The sequence below is a fragment of the Dasypus novemcinctus genome, chromosome 12, assembly GCF_030445035.2.
Source record: "Dasypus novemcinctus isolate mDasNov1 chromosome 12, mDasNov1.1.hap2, whole genome shotgun sequence".
Taxonomy (NCBI): domain Eukaryota; kingdom Metazoa; phylum Chordata; class Mammalia; order Cingulata; family Dasypodidae; genus Dasypus; species Dasypus novemcinctus.
In genome coordinates this window covers 44,247,127-44,263,296 of record NC_080684.1, presented here as the reverse complement: position 1 = coordinate 44,263,296, position 16,170 = coordinate 44,247,127, and the positions used below count along the sequence as shown (strand labels likewise).

Below are 16,170 nucleotides of genomic sequence, written 5' to 3'. Positions count from 1 at the left end.
CCTGAGAACTGCCAGTCAAGTGGCAGAGTTCCCAAACCCCATATTTCCAAATGCATGAAACCCAAGCCCATGTTCCCTGAACCCCCACAACCCACATTTCACACACCCACATACCTGATTCCATGTTCTCCTGGGCCTCTGTTTCCCAAACCCAGCACTCCCGGAAATCTGGCAGTGCCCTAGTCATCCAGTCTGGGGCTAACTCCGAGAGTGGGAGGGTTTAGGTGGGAGGTGCAGAGGGGCCCAAGAAGTGCAGGTTCAATTTTCTGGTCCCCCATTTTATTGAGTTTGGAGAAGCATACCAGCTGACTTGGGGAGAGCCTAGGAAGAAATGAGAGGCAAATCTGCTGAGAGAGCATGATTTACCTGAACACCCTGGGATAGGAAACTTGGCCTGGGAGAAGGTGGAGTCAGAAAATTAACTAGCCCCCCTGTAACACACCTAAGAGTGAGAAACAATAGGATGTGCTTTGCAGGCTTCCAATAGCATGTTTAGGTTTCCTGGAACGGGGTGGGTGCTCTCTCTCAAGAAATTAAGAAACATTGTTTTCTGAGGTGAGTTGGTTCACCAGCGACACATTTGAATCTCCTACAGGAGCCCTCACACAGTCTTCCTACTGCCCTGGGAAAGAAGGAAGTGAGGAAATGACCCGGACCCGCCCGCGGGCCAGGCCAATACGACAGGACGTCTCCCATCCGACCAAGCTCGGGGATCTAGAAACAAAGCAAACGACACAGAGACGGGGACAAGAGACACGAAGAATGGAGGCAAGACAGGATTCTGATCAAGCCTCGTTTATTGGGGGTAAAACATGGGAATATATACTGAGGGAAGGGAACGTGTCCACAGGTGATAGGCTAGTCTCGCAGGTGACAGGCGTCCAAGGAGGGGATTGGCTGAGTGTTCGCACCAAACCTGCAGAGTTTCGCGCCTCACGCATGCGTATTGCTGTGGTCACCTGAGTTGTAGCGGAAAGGGGAGAACAAAGAAGCAGGGAGGAAGAATAAGGAAATGACAGGGCAGATTTGTGAACTCCGCCATGTTGTGGGAGGCTGTAAATAGGTCTCACAGCGGGTGGCTCCCTACAGGTCCCCCTTTTCTGTTTAATGAGTTATGAATTGAAGAAAGGAACAGCCGGTGACGGCTCATGATAGAGCAGGGCTTATTTTCAGTAGTGGCATGTGGCTGCAAGGTGCTCCCGTGCTGAAAAGGCGAGGCTGTGCCTGTCTTAGGTCGGGGCTGCACCCGGTAAGCAATTCGTCTTACCCAGTGTGTGATCAATCTTACCCGTCATTGGGAATCATGGCAACAAAAGGCCACATCCCTGTCTTAGGTTGACTGATGGGTCAGCCCAGTTGCCTGTCATTGGCTAACTAGTCCAGTGCCTCAGCGACAGATGGCTTGCAATTACATACTGCGCATGACATGCATGACATACTGAGATTAGTGGGTGAGCCCACACCCGCCCTGGTCTGTTTAAGCCAGGGTGCCCGCTGCCCTTATGAGCTGCTAAATCCCTTACTGAAGCTGTTCAGCGATATCAATTAAACAGAGAAGGGTAAGCCGTGATGGGGCGGTGGTGACCGTGGGCAAAGAAAACAGGCAAGGAAAGTAAAAACTATTAGAATACAGGTTGGTGATAAGGTAACATAAGACATTTGCATTTTCAAAGATTGGTTGTTTGTTCTTCAGTCCGGATAGGCTGGTATTGATGAACAGCAGCAAGATACATCACGTGGGCAGAAATTTGCTTCATCCTTTCTTGGAGAAATTTAAGGAGGCAAGGTGCAAATGCACAGATTAATATGAGAGCAATCAGGGGGCTGGGCAGGGGAAGTAGATATGGTAGAAATCCCTGGAGTCCACTCCATAAGGGGTGGTTGACTAAATCCCTTCTTTTTTCCAGGTCTTCTTGAAGCCTTTTAACTTTATCTCAAACAATGCCAGACTTGTTGGCATAAAAGCAGCACTGTTCCTTCAGAGCTAGACATATTCCTCCACGTTCTGCTGTAAGCAGATCTAACCCTCTTCTGTTCTGCAACACTACCTCAGCTAGAGAGTCTATTTGATCTTGAACATCTTGTATAGTACTCGACAAAGCTTGGACATCATCAATTAATTGCTTAGATAATTTTGTATATTGGGTAAGAGAGAGTCCTAACCCTGCAGTACCAGTGGCTAGGGCTCCGGAAATGCCTAAGGTGACAAAAAGTGGGATAAGTTGCACAGCTCTTCTAGAGCGGCCGGCAATGTAGTCCATGCTGGGGATAGGTACAGGTTCAGTTCCGTTAGTAACACTAACATGGGGGAGGAGGATGGCAAGAGTGCATGTCCCCGTCCAATTAGACGCCAAGAAGGTATAAGCAAGATTACCGCCACAGACGAACACTGAGCTATTGCCTGCGCAGAGGGCGTCAGACGTATTTTGTATCGAGTTACACTGGGCAAAAGTGAGATGTCCTAAGTGAATCTCACCACTGTCGTTGGTCGATGGAGAGTGCAGGCAAGTGTCAGCATAAGTAAAGATAGGTTGTACTCTGATGGGCGGGATAATGGTACAGGTACTATTGGGATGATAGGAATTATTGGCTGTGGGTAAAGCTAGAGGTACAGGGGTCCCCATGCATAAGCATAACCAGCAGTCCTGAGCGGTATAAGGTCGGGATTTATTGAGCAAATTAAAGGTAGCTTCAAGGATATCGAAAGTTTGAGCATCTATAATTTAAGTCCCCAGTCTTAGGTAAAGCTAAGGGATGATATTCAACTTGAGGAAATGAGCTCTTTATGATTTCCTCGAGTCTCTCATGAATCATTATTTGTCGAACTTGGTCTTGTGGGCCCCCTCCGTCCGAGACATCTACAGGAGGGACTTGATTCCAGCAAACAGTGTCTCCCACGGTACCGCGACAGCCAGCTTGGGTTAGCTTACCCTTCCCTAGAGGACTGGGGTTATTGCTCCAGTCTCCTCCAGTGCTGCTAAGTTGGGTACAAGCTAATTTGGCAGTATAATAGGTCTTATTGTTATTGGTACACGATTGTACCTCAGTATAACAGCTGCTGTGCATGGATGGGTATATAGATTTACAGGCGCAGGGTCCACAGCGGCCGCCTACTGAGGGAATCACTCTGGGTAGGTTTCGGCAGACCCACTGCTGTTTCCCATAACCTCCGGTATGACTAGCTGAGGCCTGCAAATAAGCCATCTTATCATTACTGCACTGCACAGACTGTGTATACATATTGGGTACAGTGATGACCTGACCTCCTTTACACTCACAAGGTTTATCGTACGGTGTTTCTAATATCTTCTTTGGGTCAGCGGGTGGTCCCATGCCTGCCTGGGCAGTGCACAGAAAACAGCTTAGAGCAAGGGTGAGGAGGAGTACGAGGGGGTGCATGTTAGTGGGTTATAGGCAGCAAGCAATGGCAAGAAGGAGGCCGAGGTATGTTATGAAGAAGAAAACAAGTAAGGACTTCTCTAGTACGCTCCAATCCTTGGGGGCTCCAGCGTATAGCAGAAGGGCTGCGATGACTGCGCCGCCACCAAGTAGAAGAATTCCAGGAGTGGTGCACGCCCGCATGAAGGTTGGTGATTACCTGTGGATGAAAGGAAAACTAATCTCAGGGAGATTCCTCTACCCTGGATAGGTTGTTATCATCTATTTGTTTGACTAATCGCTCTGGCAGCCACCTGGCTGCGTCTAGTTCTTTAGAGTAGACGCAGACTGATCCTCTGCCCCATATTAGGACGGGGTCTGGTCCATGCCAGGTGTTATCCATTGGGTCCTTCCATAGGACTGTGGCATGTTTTGTGCTAGTATTAGGATGCCAGAAGCGTTCAGCTGCAGAATGTCCTTGCTGGTCCAAATTTAGAAAATTTAATATGAAGAGAGAATGAGATATTAAATTTTTTGGTGCTCCTCTTGTGGGATACCATTCCCCCTTTTTTATCTTTTGAATGGTATTTTTTAAGACAGATGTGCTCTTTCAACTATACCTTGTCCTTGGGGGTTGTATGGAATACCTGTGGTGTGTTTAATACTTAACTATTGGCAGAAGGTGGAAAAAACATGGCCAGTATATCCGGGGCCATTGTCGGTTTTTATGTGTTGTGGGGTCCCTAACATTGACATAGCAGCTAACACATGAGCTACGATGTGTTTTCCTGTTTCTCCTGTTTGTGGGGTGGCATAGATTAGGCCACTAAAGGTGTCAACTGTGACATGCACATATTTTAAGCTACCAAACTTGGGAATATGGGTTACATCCATTTGCCAGAGGGCATTAGGTATTAGGCCACGGGGATTTACTCCTAGATGAGGTGTAGGTAAAAAGGTTACACAGGAAGGACATTCTTTAACAATCTGTTGAGCTTGCTCTCTAGTAATACTGAACATAAGTCTTAAAGTATGCGCATTAATATGATGTAACTGGTGGGCTTTGACAGCCTTGTCAAAGTTATTCGAGTTGTCATGCATGCCTTGGGTTAACATAGCATAATAGCCGAGTGGCTTGATCAGCCAAATGGTTTCCTTGGGCAAGGGGACCCGGAAGACTGGAATGAGCTCTAAAGTGGCCAATATAAAGGGATGCTTTCTTTTATGAATAAGAGATTGCAACTGAGTGAACAAAATAGCCGCCTCTGAGGCATTTTTTATTTGAGCGGCCGTTTCGAGCAAAGGGACTGACTGAGCTATATAAGAACTATCTGTGAAAAGGTTAAAAGGGGAACTTTGGAATGCAGAGAACACAGCTATAACAGCTTGTAATTCTGTAAGCTGCGCAGATTTTGAATGCGTTTGAAATTGGACAGTTTTGTCATTAAAGATGTAAGCAGCCATTCCTGAGGAGGACCCATCGGTGAATACTGACAGGGCTTCAGTAACGGGCTGGAGAGATGTGGTTAAGGGAAAAACGAAGTCATGGGTACTTAAAAATTGTAATAGCTTATCATTGGGGTAATGATTATCTATTTTCCCAGCATAAGATGCACAAGCAATAGGCCAGCTGTCAGTGATTTGCAGCAGCCAACTAATTTGTTCCTTAGTATATGGTTGAATAATGGCATCAGGTTCTTTACCAAAATAACGCTTGCCTTGTTCTCTCCCCAGGCAGACAATATCTGCAACAGCTTGGTAGTAAGAATAAATTACTTTAGCAGGTGATGCAGGCAAATGCACCCACATTATAGGGGCTGTTTGCCAGAATACCGCCGTGGGAGTAAGAGAAGTTTTACATATGACAAAAAGCAAGGGTTGGTTATAATCTACAGTAGTGACAAATTGTAATTGTATAGCTTGTTCAGCCATCTTAAGGGCTTGACGTCCTTCCTGAGTAATACTTCTAGGAGAGATGGGGTTAGAGTCCCCATATAGTATGTCAAATAAGGGTTTTAAATCTCCTGTAGTTAGTTTTAAATAAGGGTGAAGCCAATTTATATCACCTAAGAGCTTTTGGAAGTCATTTAGGGTTTTTAATTTATCTAGCATGATATTGGCCTTCTGAGTAGTTATTTTACTTCCTGTCATATGAAAGCCTAAGTAAGTGTAAGGGTCTTGTAATTGTACTTTATCTGGGGCAATTTGAAGCCTGTGTGCCTTTAAGGCCCTCTCCATATCCTGGTAACATTTTAGGACATCTTGTCCACTTTTACCAGCCATCAAGATGTCATCCATGTAGTGAATAATATAAAGATCCCTCCATGTAGCTCTTACCTCCCTTATGGCAGTAGCCACAAATTTTTGACATAAGGTAGGACTATTTGTCATACCTTGGGTAGGACTTTCCATTGATATCTTTTCCTAGGTTCTTTAAAGTTTATGGAGGGGAGACTAAATGCAAAACGCTTTTGGTCTGTTGGATATAATGGGATGGAAAAGAAACAGTCCTGTAGGTCTATAATGATTTTATAATACCTAAGGGGAATGCCTACAGGGGAAGGAAGCCCAGGTTGCAGGGCTTCTATGGGGACCATGGTTTTATTAACGGCTCTCAGATCTTGGAGCAATTGCCATTTTCCGGATTTTTTTCTTAATGACAAAAATAGGTGTGTTCCAGGGCGAATTGCTTTCTGTAACATGTCTGGCCGCCAACTGTTCCTGTACTAACTGTTGGGCAGCCTGCAGTTTGTCCGCTGACAAAGGCCATTGATTGACCCACACAGGTTCCTCTGAATACCAAGAGATGGGGTCTGCATGGGGTACAGGAGAATCAATGACCTCTAGGCTAAATTTCCTAAGCCTCTCCTATTACATTGTCCCTTTATCAATAAAGGCTGGGGGATGCCTGATTCAAATTTTCCTAAGCCCTTACCTGGCTTGAAGCCTTGTGAGAGCATTTGGGCTGTAATCATGCTATTTGGACTGCACATAATAAGTTGCATCTGGGAAAGTATGTCCCGTTCCCAGAGGTTGATGGGGAGGTTAGCTATGACGCAAGGCTGCACTGAACCTTGGTTGCCCTTGCTGTCTCTCCAGGTAAGCAATTTTGAACTTCTTTCGGGGTTAGTAGTCTGCCCTATGCCAGTCAAATGTGTAAGCGTTGGGACAAGGGGCCAGGATTGGGGCCAGTCTTTCTTTTTTATAATAGTTACATCTGCCCCTGTGTCTATGAGTCTGGTAAAATTTTTTCCATCTAAGAGTAGAGACAACATTGGTTTGCTGGGTGAAATGGCTTGAGCCCAGAATACATCAGAAGAACCAAATCCCTTATCTCTACGGTCACGGCCTTTTACTGTATTGTCAGTTTGTACTAGAGCGAGGACTAATAACTGGGCAATCCGTTGCCCTGCAGGGAAGGAGATAATACTTTGTGGGGCTGAAGCCATTACCCTTATCTTACCGGTGAAGTCATTGACAATGACCCCAGGAGAAATATGGAGGCCACTGATAAGGGAACTGCCTCGTCTGATTATTAGGCCAAAGGTGTTTTTTGGCATGGGGCCAAACACACCAGTGGGCAGGGCCTGGACTGCATTTGAGGCGTTAACACTGTGTGGGAAGAGGCACAGAGGTCCAATCCTGCGCTCCCGGGTGTGGCTCTACAGAGTTGCAAAAGGGATTGGCGTTCGCAGGAATGAAGTTGATCGCCCCATAAGCTTGTTTGGTTTTCGGGTCCTGGGGCTGGCCCCGCCTCCCGTTTCCCTGCTGGGGAGGGAGAGGCTGACCTTGTATGTCGTTTTGGGACCGAGAGTCACTAGCCCAGTGCCGGCCACGGCGGCAACGAGGACAGACTCTAGGGGCACTACTAGGCTTATTGCTAATACCAGGGGTGGGACAGTCCCGGGCAAAATGGCCGGGATCACCACACTTAAAACAAGTTCTTTTTTGTTGCGGCTGTAAAACCTCTTTTAAGGCAGCGGCATAGCAAGGCCTTGTTGGTAGGCGGGGCCAATTTCAGAACAAAGCCTAATGTAACCAGACAAGTCCTCCTTCTTTCTATAAGGTCTGATTGCAGCCTGACAAGCTGCATTTGCATTTTCAAATACGATTTGTTTTACATAGTCTGTTTCTGTATTGGTATCGCCAAACAGCCTTTCTGCAGCCGTGCACAATCTGCCTACAAAATCTGAAAAAGGCTCCTCTGGCCCCTGTTTAATATTAGTGAGGGAGGAGGCAGGGCGTTCTTTTGTGGGCAACCTTTTCCAAGCCTTAAGGGCAGCAGTTTGAATTTGAGCAAATAGGCCAGGGTCATACCTACATTGGTTTGTATTATCTCTATAATCATTTGACCCTGTGAGCATATCAATAGTTCACCCGTTGCCAGCCTGAGCATTATGCTTGGTTGTATTGGCACAGAACTCGGCGTACTCGAATTTCCATAATAGGTAATCTCCCGCACTGAGAGCAGAGCGATCAAGAGTACGCCAATCATGAGGTATGAGCCAGGCATCGGCAATGTGCTCCAAGATGGTAACAGTATACAGAGCAGTGGGCCCATAGGTAGAGGCGGCGGACTTAAGCTCTTTTAAATTTTTAAACGGAAAAGTGGAGTATACCCGAACTTGCTCATCATCATCATTTCTTTTTTCGGTAACCGGGTAAGCAGAGGTAATTACAGGGGGGTGGGGCAGAAAAAAGTTAGGAGGGTATTTAGGTGACGGTTTTAGCACGGGCGGCTCTGACGGGGAACTACAGCTGGGCAAAATGTTGATAAAAGGGTTGTGGTTAACTTCCTTCCTGCATTTACGATGTTCTAATGCTTCTAGCTGCTCTAGCTCCTTTAGGAGTTGTAAATGTTCCTTCTGTAAGCGAATTTGCTCTTTCGTTTTCTCTATCTTTGCTATGACTCCTTGGTCATCCTGAATTTCAAGATTGCCAGCACCGATAGGGTGACTGGGCGGTGGCGCAGAGAGGGAGGGAGCATATGGTGGCGGGTAGTCAATGGCAGTGAATTTCACTGACTCTGACTCGGAGTCAGAATCAGAGGTTTCAGAACTTGCACTTGCACCAGCTTTCTTTTTGCGCCTATTTTTATTTTTCCTACCTATTTTGGGTTTGGCCTCATTATTTTGAGATAGGGGTATCTCTTCCTCACTTTCTATCTTAATAGAAACTGAATCTGAATCGATAGGAGGTGGGCTAAGGGTGGTAGAAGGACTGGGTCTGGGGGGAATCTGGCCCTGTGACAGAATCTCTTCGCCCTTTGTAATTACATTTGCCATGACTGCATCTCTATGGCGGACACAAACTATATCATTGATAAGATTCCAATAGCTGAAGGCAGTTATGGGGATTTTTTCAGGACCAAAAGTTTTATAGAAATCCCGTAGGGCGTCTCCTACTCTCCTCCACCATTGTTCATCTATGCTCCCTTCCTGTGGAAACCAGGGACACACTTCTTTTAGGAAATCAAAGAATTCTAGGAGCTGTTTAACTTTAACCTTTACTCCTCGTGCCTTTAAAGCCAGCCTCACGTAGACCTCCTACAAACACTTTATGCTCACTCATTGCTTGTCCCATACTTTCGCTGATCACTTACCAAGATCCTGACTGCGCAGCAGGCTCCTGTGCGGTGTCTCCGTTCACTCACGAAGCTCTGACCGTGGACTGACTCTACACGGTGTCTTCTTGGATTTCTTCTTTTGGGCCCATCAATCGGCGCTCTCTACGTCGTTGCTCGGTTCTGCCCCACGTTGGGCGCCAAAATGACCCGGACCCGCCCGTGGGCCAGGCCAATACGACAGGACATCTCCCATCCGACCAAGCTCAGGGATCTAGAAACAAAGCAAACGACACAGAGACGGGGACAAGAGACACGAAGAATGGAGGCAAGACAGGATTCTGATCAAGCCTCGTTTATTGGGGGTAAAACATGGGAATATATACTGAGGGAAGGGAACGTGTCCACAGGTGATAGGCTAGTCTCGCAGGTGACAGGCGTCCAAAGAGGAGATTGGCCGAGTGTTCGCGCCAAACCTGCAGAGTTTCCCGCCTCACGCATGTGTATTGCTGTGGTCACCTGAGTTGTAGCGGGAAGGGGAGAACAAAGAAGCAGGAAGGAAGAATAAGGAAATGACAGGGCAGATTTGTGAACTCCACCATGTTGTGAGATCCGCCATGTTGTGGGAGGCTGTAAATAGGTCTCACAGCAGGTGGCTCCCTACAAGGAAAGGAGAAAGAGGGAAGGTCAGATGCCTAAGCAGTTTATTCAGTTGCAAAGAGGATTCTTTGCTTGAGGCCTTGTCTGGTCTATTTTGTTAGTTTGTTTTCTGGTTTTTCCTTCCTCTTTATCCCCCCCTGGACCTTTTCTTCTTTTTTTCCTTTCTCTTTTTCAACCTTGCTTTTTTTTTTTTTTTTTTTTTTTTGCCTTCTTCCCTTTTTTTATCTTCTTTTTTAAAAATATTAGATGCTGCAGTCAACATTTCTTATTTGCTGTGCTTCCTCATCCTCAATTTCCTCTTTCCTGTGTTTACTGATTTTGGCTACTAATGCTGTCCCCTTTCTTTTACATCTTACTATTCTCCATCATTTATTGTTTCTCATTTGTTCCACCTCTCTTTCTTTACCCCCAATATTTCTGACTTTCTATCTCTAATACCTCTATTCTGTTTTCTATCATTTATTCACTCTTTATATTATTATCCTTTCTTTTCTCTTTCCCTCTATCCTGACCACAGTGACATTTTAATTCATATTATATTCCTCTCTGTATTCAGTTTACTATCTCATTATAGGTACTCCACTTTTTTACTGTTATAACTACACACAGCTTACATGAGTTCAATATCCATTCTCCTAGATCTCACTGGGATCTTCTGTTAACATTCACTATCAATTCTACTATTACATTTTTCTTTTCTTACCCCTTTTGCTTTCTCTGGCCCTAATATTTTCCTTCAGGGGAACTTAGCTAACAACAAGGAAATAGAATAAGAAGAACAAAGTGACAAAGAGAAGACTTAACATGCACACAAAAACAACAAATAGTTAAACCCCAAGACAAAGAAGCTAATCAACTGAATAAGCCCAACAAGATAAAATGATGACCAGACAGCAACAAAAATCTACAAACCATACCAATAATCAGGAAAACATGACCCAATCCAATGAACAAACTAAAAACCAGGAAGAGGAGTAGAACAGCAAACAAATAATTAAAGCTATCAAAACATATATCATGGACCAATTTAATGAAGTGAAGGAAGAGATTAAGGATATTAAGAAAACACTTGGAGAGCATACAGAAGAAATACTAATCATATGCAAAAAGATAATGGATATGATGGGGATGAACAGCACAATCCAAGAAATCAAAAATACACTCTAAACAAATAACAGTGGATTTGAAGAGGCAGAGGAAAGAATTAGTGATGTGGAAGACAGTACATCTGAAATTAAACAGAGAGTAGAATTGATTGATAAAAAGAAAAAATCCAGCAGGGACTTAGGGACCTGAATGACAACACAAAACATGCAATTATATGCATTATAGGCATCCCAGAAGGAAAAGAGAAGGGAAAAAGGACAGAAGGGGCATTGGAGGAAATAATGGCTGAAAATTTCCCAAATCTATTGAGGGAGAGGCATGTACATGTCCAGGAAGCACAATGCACCCAAAACAGCATAAATCCCAACAGACCTACCCCAAGACATATACTTGTCAAATTATCCAATGTGCAAGACAAAGAGAAAATACTAAAAGCAGCAAGAGAAAAGAGAACCATCACATACAAGGAAGGCTCCATAAGATTAAGTGCTGATTTCTCATCTGAAACCATGGAGGTAAGAAAGCAGAGGTATGACATAGTCAAGGTTCTAAAAGAAAAGAATTTCCAAACAAGAATACTCTATCTATCCAGCAAAGCTAACATTCAAAAATAATGGAGATTTCAAAATATTCACAGATAAACAGAAACTAAGAGGATATGCCAACAAGAAACCTGCCCTTCAAGAAAAATTAAAGGGAGTTCTGCAGGAGGAAAGAAAATAAAAGGAGAGACAGAGTTGGAGGAGAGTGTTGGAACAACTAAAATGACAAAAAGAGGGGAAAAAATCAAACAACAAATGACAAACACAAATCCAAAGAAAATATGGCTACTATATGTAATTCCTTGAAAGTAATAACACTAAAAGTCAATGGATTAGACTCACCTATCAAGAGACACAGAATGGAAGATTGCATAAGGAAATATGACCCATCTATATGCTGTCTACCAGAAACAAATCTTAGACCCGGGGATTCAAGGAGGTTGAAAGTGAATGGCTGGGAAAAAATCTTACAGGGAAATAATAACCAAAAAAGGCAGGAATAGCTATATTAATATCAGAAAAAATAGACTCTAAGTGCAAAACTATTCAGAGAGACAAAGATGGACACTACATATTAGTGAAAGGGATAACCTTTCAAGATGAAAAAATAATCATAAACATTTACACCCCTAACAAGAGCACCTCCAAATATGTGAGGCAAACACTGGAAAAATTAAGTGAAGGAATAGATGCCTCTACAATTACAGTGGGGGTCTTTAACACACCACTATCACCATTGGACAGAACATCTCAAAAGAGAATCAATAAAGACACAAAGACTTTGAACAATATATTAGAAGATCTGGACCTAATAGACATATACAGAACATTACACCCAAATACAGCAGGATATACATTCTTCTCAAGTGCACAAGGATCATTCTCCAAGATAGACCACATGCTAGGCCAAAAAGAAAGTCTCAGTGAATTCAGAAAGATTGAAATCATACAAAATAATTTCTCTGACCACAGTGGAATGAAGCAGGAAATTTTCAAGGGCCAGAGACACAAATTTGGCACCAAGATATGGAAGTTGACAACAAACTTATAGAAAAACAGTGGGTCAAGGAAGAAATCTCAACAGAAATCAATACCTACCTTGAAACTAATAAAATGATAACACAACATATCAAAACTAATGGGATGCAGCAAAAGCTGTACTGAGAGGGAAATTCATAGCCATAAATTCCTACATTAAAAATAAGAAAACTAAATTGAAGGACTAACTGCACAATTGGAGAAACTAGTAAAAAAAACAAACAAACTAACCCCAAAGAAAGAAGAAAAAAAGAAATAACAAAGATTAGAGCAGAACTAAATGAAATAGACAATTAAAAAGTGCTAAAAAAAATAAACAAAACAAAGAGCTGTTTCTTTAGAAGACCAATAAAATTGACAAATCCTTAGCCAAACTAACAAAGAAAAAAAGAAAGAGAGAAGATGCAAATACACAAAATAAGAAATGAGAAAGTTGATATCACCACTGACTGCACTGAAATAAAGAATATCATAAGAGAATACTTTGAAAAACTATATTCCAACAAGAAAGACAATTTAGAGGAAATGGACAAATTCCTAGAAATACATAAGCAGCTTACATTGATGAAAGAAGAAATTGATGATCTCAGCAAACCAATCACAAGTAAAGAGATAGAATCAGTCATAAAAAACCTCCCAACTAAGAAGAGCCCTGGTCCTGATAGTTTCATGGGTGAATTCTACCAAACATTCCAGAAAGTACTAACACCAATCTTGCTTAAACTATTCCAAAAAATTGAAACAGAAGGAACATTGCCTAACTCACTTTATGATGCCAACATTACCCTAATACCAAAGCAAAACAAAGACACCACAAAAAAGGAAAGTTACAGACTAATCTCTCTAATGAACCTAGATGCAAAAATCCTCTACAAAATACTTGATAATTATATTCAACAACACAATAAATGAATTATACACCAAGACAAGTGGGTTTCATTCCTGGTATGCAAGGATGGTTCAACATAAGAAAATCAATTAATGTAATACACCACATAAACAGATTGAAGGAAGAAAATCATATCATCATATCTATAAATGCAGGAAAACCATTTGACAAAATACAGCACACTTTCTTGATAAAAACACTGCAAAAGATTGGACTAGAAGGAAACTCTGAACATGATAAAGGGTATATATGAAAACCCCACAGATAACATCATTTACAATGGTGAAATCCTAGAATCTTTCCCTCTAAGATCAGGAACAAGACAAGGATGCCCACTATCACCCCTTCTATTTAACATTGTGTTAGAAGTACTTGTTCAAGCACTGAGGCAAGAACCAGACAGAAAAGGCATCCAAATTACAAAGGAAGAAGTCAAAATTTCACTATTTGCAGATATGATCCCATATGTAGAAAACCTGGGAAGTCTACAACAAAGCTTCTAGAACTTATAAATGAGTTCAGTAAAGTCTCAGGTTATAAGATCAATGCACAAAAATCAGTAGCATTTCTGTATGCTGATGATGAGCAATCAGAGGAGGAATCAAGAAACAAATACCATTTACAATAGTAAATTTTAAAAATCAAATGCCTAGGAATAAGTTTAACCAAAGATGTAAAAGACTTATACACAGAAAAGTACACAACACTGTTCAAAGAAATCAAAGAAGACCTAAATAAATGGAAGAATATTCCATGTTCATGGATAGGAAGGTGAAACATTATTAAGATGTCTATCCTACCAAAACTGATCTACAGATTCAATGCAATCCCAATAAAAATCAATACAGCATTTTTTAATGAACTAGAAAAACTATGAAATTTATTTGGAAAGGAAAGAGGTCCTGAGTAGCCAAAGACATATTGAAAAAGAAAAACAAAATTGGAGGAATCACACTACCTGACTTCAAAACATAGTACAAAACTACAGTAGTGAAAATGGCTTGGTATTGGCACAAGGATAGACACACTGACCAATGGAACCAAATTGAGAGTTCTGATATAGATCCTCATATATACAGTCATCTGATATTTGACAAGGCCACCAAGCCCACTCAACTGGGAGAGAATGGCCTCTTCAACAAATGGTACCTAAAGAATTGGATATCCATATGCAAAAGAAGGAAAGAGGATTACCATCTCACACCTTATATAAAAATCAACTCTGGATGGATCAAAGACCTAAATATAAGAGCCAAGACCATAAAGACCTTGGAAAGCAATGTAGGGAAGCATCTACAGGACCTTGTAATAGGAAATGGCTTCATGAACTTCACACCCAAAGCATGAGCAGCAAAAGAACAAATAGATAAATGGGACTTCCTCGAAATTAAAGCCTTCTGCACCTCAAAGGAGTCTGTCAGGAAAGTGAAGAGAGAGCCTACCCAGTTGGAGAAAATATTTAGTAACCATATATCTGATAGGAGACTTATACCTGCATATATAAAGAACTCCTGTATCTTGAAAATAAAAAGACAAACAACCCATTTTAAAAATGGGGAAAAGATTTGAACAGATGCTTTTCCAAAGAAGAAATACAAATGGCTAAAAAGCACTAGAAAAAATGCTCAAAATCACTAGCTATTAGGGAAATGCAAATCAAAACTACAATGAGATACTATCTTATTCCCATAAACCTGGCAGCTAGCAAAAAAACAGAAGACTACATGTGCTGGAGAGGATGTGGAGGAATGGGAACACTCATCCACTGCTGGTGGGAACGCAGAAAGATCCAGCCATTCTGGAGGACAGTTTGGCAGTTTCTCAAAGAGTTAGCCATACATTTGCCATATGATCCAGCAATTCCACTGCTGGGTATATATGCAGAAGAACTGAAAATAAGGACACAAACCAATATATGTACACCAATGTTCATAGCAGCATTATTCACTATTGTCAAAAGTTGGAATCAATCCAAATGCCTATTAACAGATAAATGGATAAATAAAATATGGTATATACATTCAATGGAATACTACTCAGCTATAAGAAGGAACACAGTACAAACACATGGGATAACATGGGTGAATCTTGAGGACCTTACCTTGAGTGAAGCAAGCCAGACATTGAAGGACAAATACTACATGACCTGCCTGATGTGAAATAAACAAACCAAGCTGTTTCAGAGAGCTAGAGATTGGAAGAAAGGCTTAAAGGAATTTGAGGGGGAGAGGAAGGTTGTGAACTGATGCCTACGTGGGTGAAGTCTATGATAAGCTGGAGGTAAATATTTGTACAGGGAAGGGATAAGATGGGGACATAGGGATAATGGGATAATTTTGGGTGGGGCTTTGTGGGCTTGAGGGGGGAGCTAGGGTTGGGAGGATGGGTCAGATGGCCTAACGAATTGGGGGGAGGGCTGTGGGGAAGAGTTGAATATGGAAGACTGTCAGGTATATGGTTGAAACTATAATGTTGAGAAAATTCTTTAGGAAATATAATAAGGAAGGATTACGTGTTTAAGGTGCTTAAGGGAGGCATCTGGCATAGAGGCAGGCTTCTAGCGACTGTGTGAGTGCTCATTTTGTCATAGTACTTTAAATCATTGGGTGGAGACCATATAATGAATGTGAAGGTGTACCCACATCCTGGGAAGACCTGATGTTCTCAAACAGAAGGAATTGTGTCCCTCAAGAGAATCAGTGACTCCCAATGGGTTAGGGCAGTCTAGTATGTCAGGCCTTCAGCATTGTTGCAAGTATCTGTAAATCTGGTCTCTCAAGTAGAGAAGATTGATTGGGGGGAGGGTGAGAGGGGTATTGAATAGATGGAAGCAGCGTAACTGGGGGACAATGGAAGTGCTCCACAAGATCATGTAACAATGGATATAGGGCATGTTAACTCACACCAAAAATGTATAAAAGTTTGTAAGTTAAAATGTAAACCATATTGTAAAACATAAGGAAACTGAAAATTTAGAAATTTGTACATCTAAA

The 16,170-nt window shown here is 42.3% G+C and overlaps 1 long non-coding RNA gene across 1 annotated transcript in view; it reads right to left on the bottom strand.

Moving 5' to 3' along the window:
- Positions 1-779: 779 nt before the first annotated feature.
- The window catches only part of LOC139440158 (uncharacterized), a 40,425-nt gene continuing 25,034 nt past the window's right edge, over positions 780-16,170 (bottom strand). The window contains exons 2-3 of the long non-coding RNA XR_011650267.1: positions 8,981-9,215; positions 780-3,598 (exon numbers count right to left, since the gene is read on the bottom strand). This is a non-coding gene — a long non-coding RNA (uncharacterized lncRNA). The remainder of the gene's footprint in view (positions 3,599-8,980; positions 9,216-16,170) is intronic.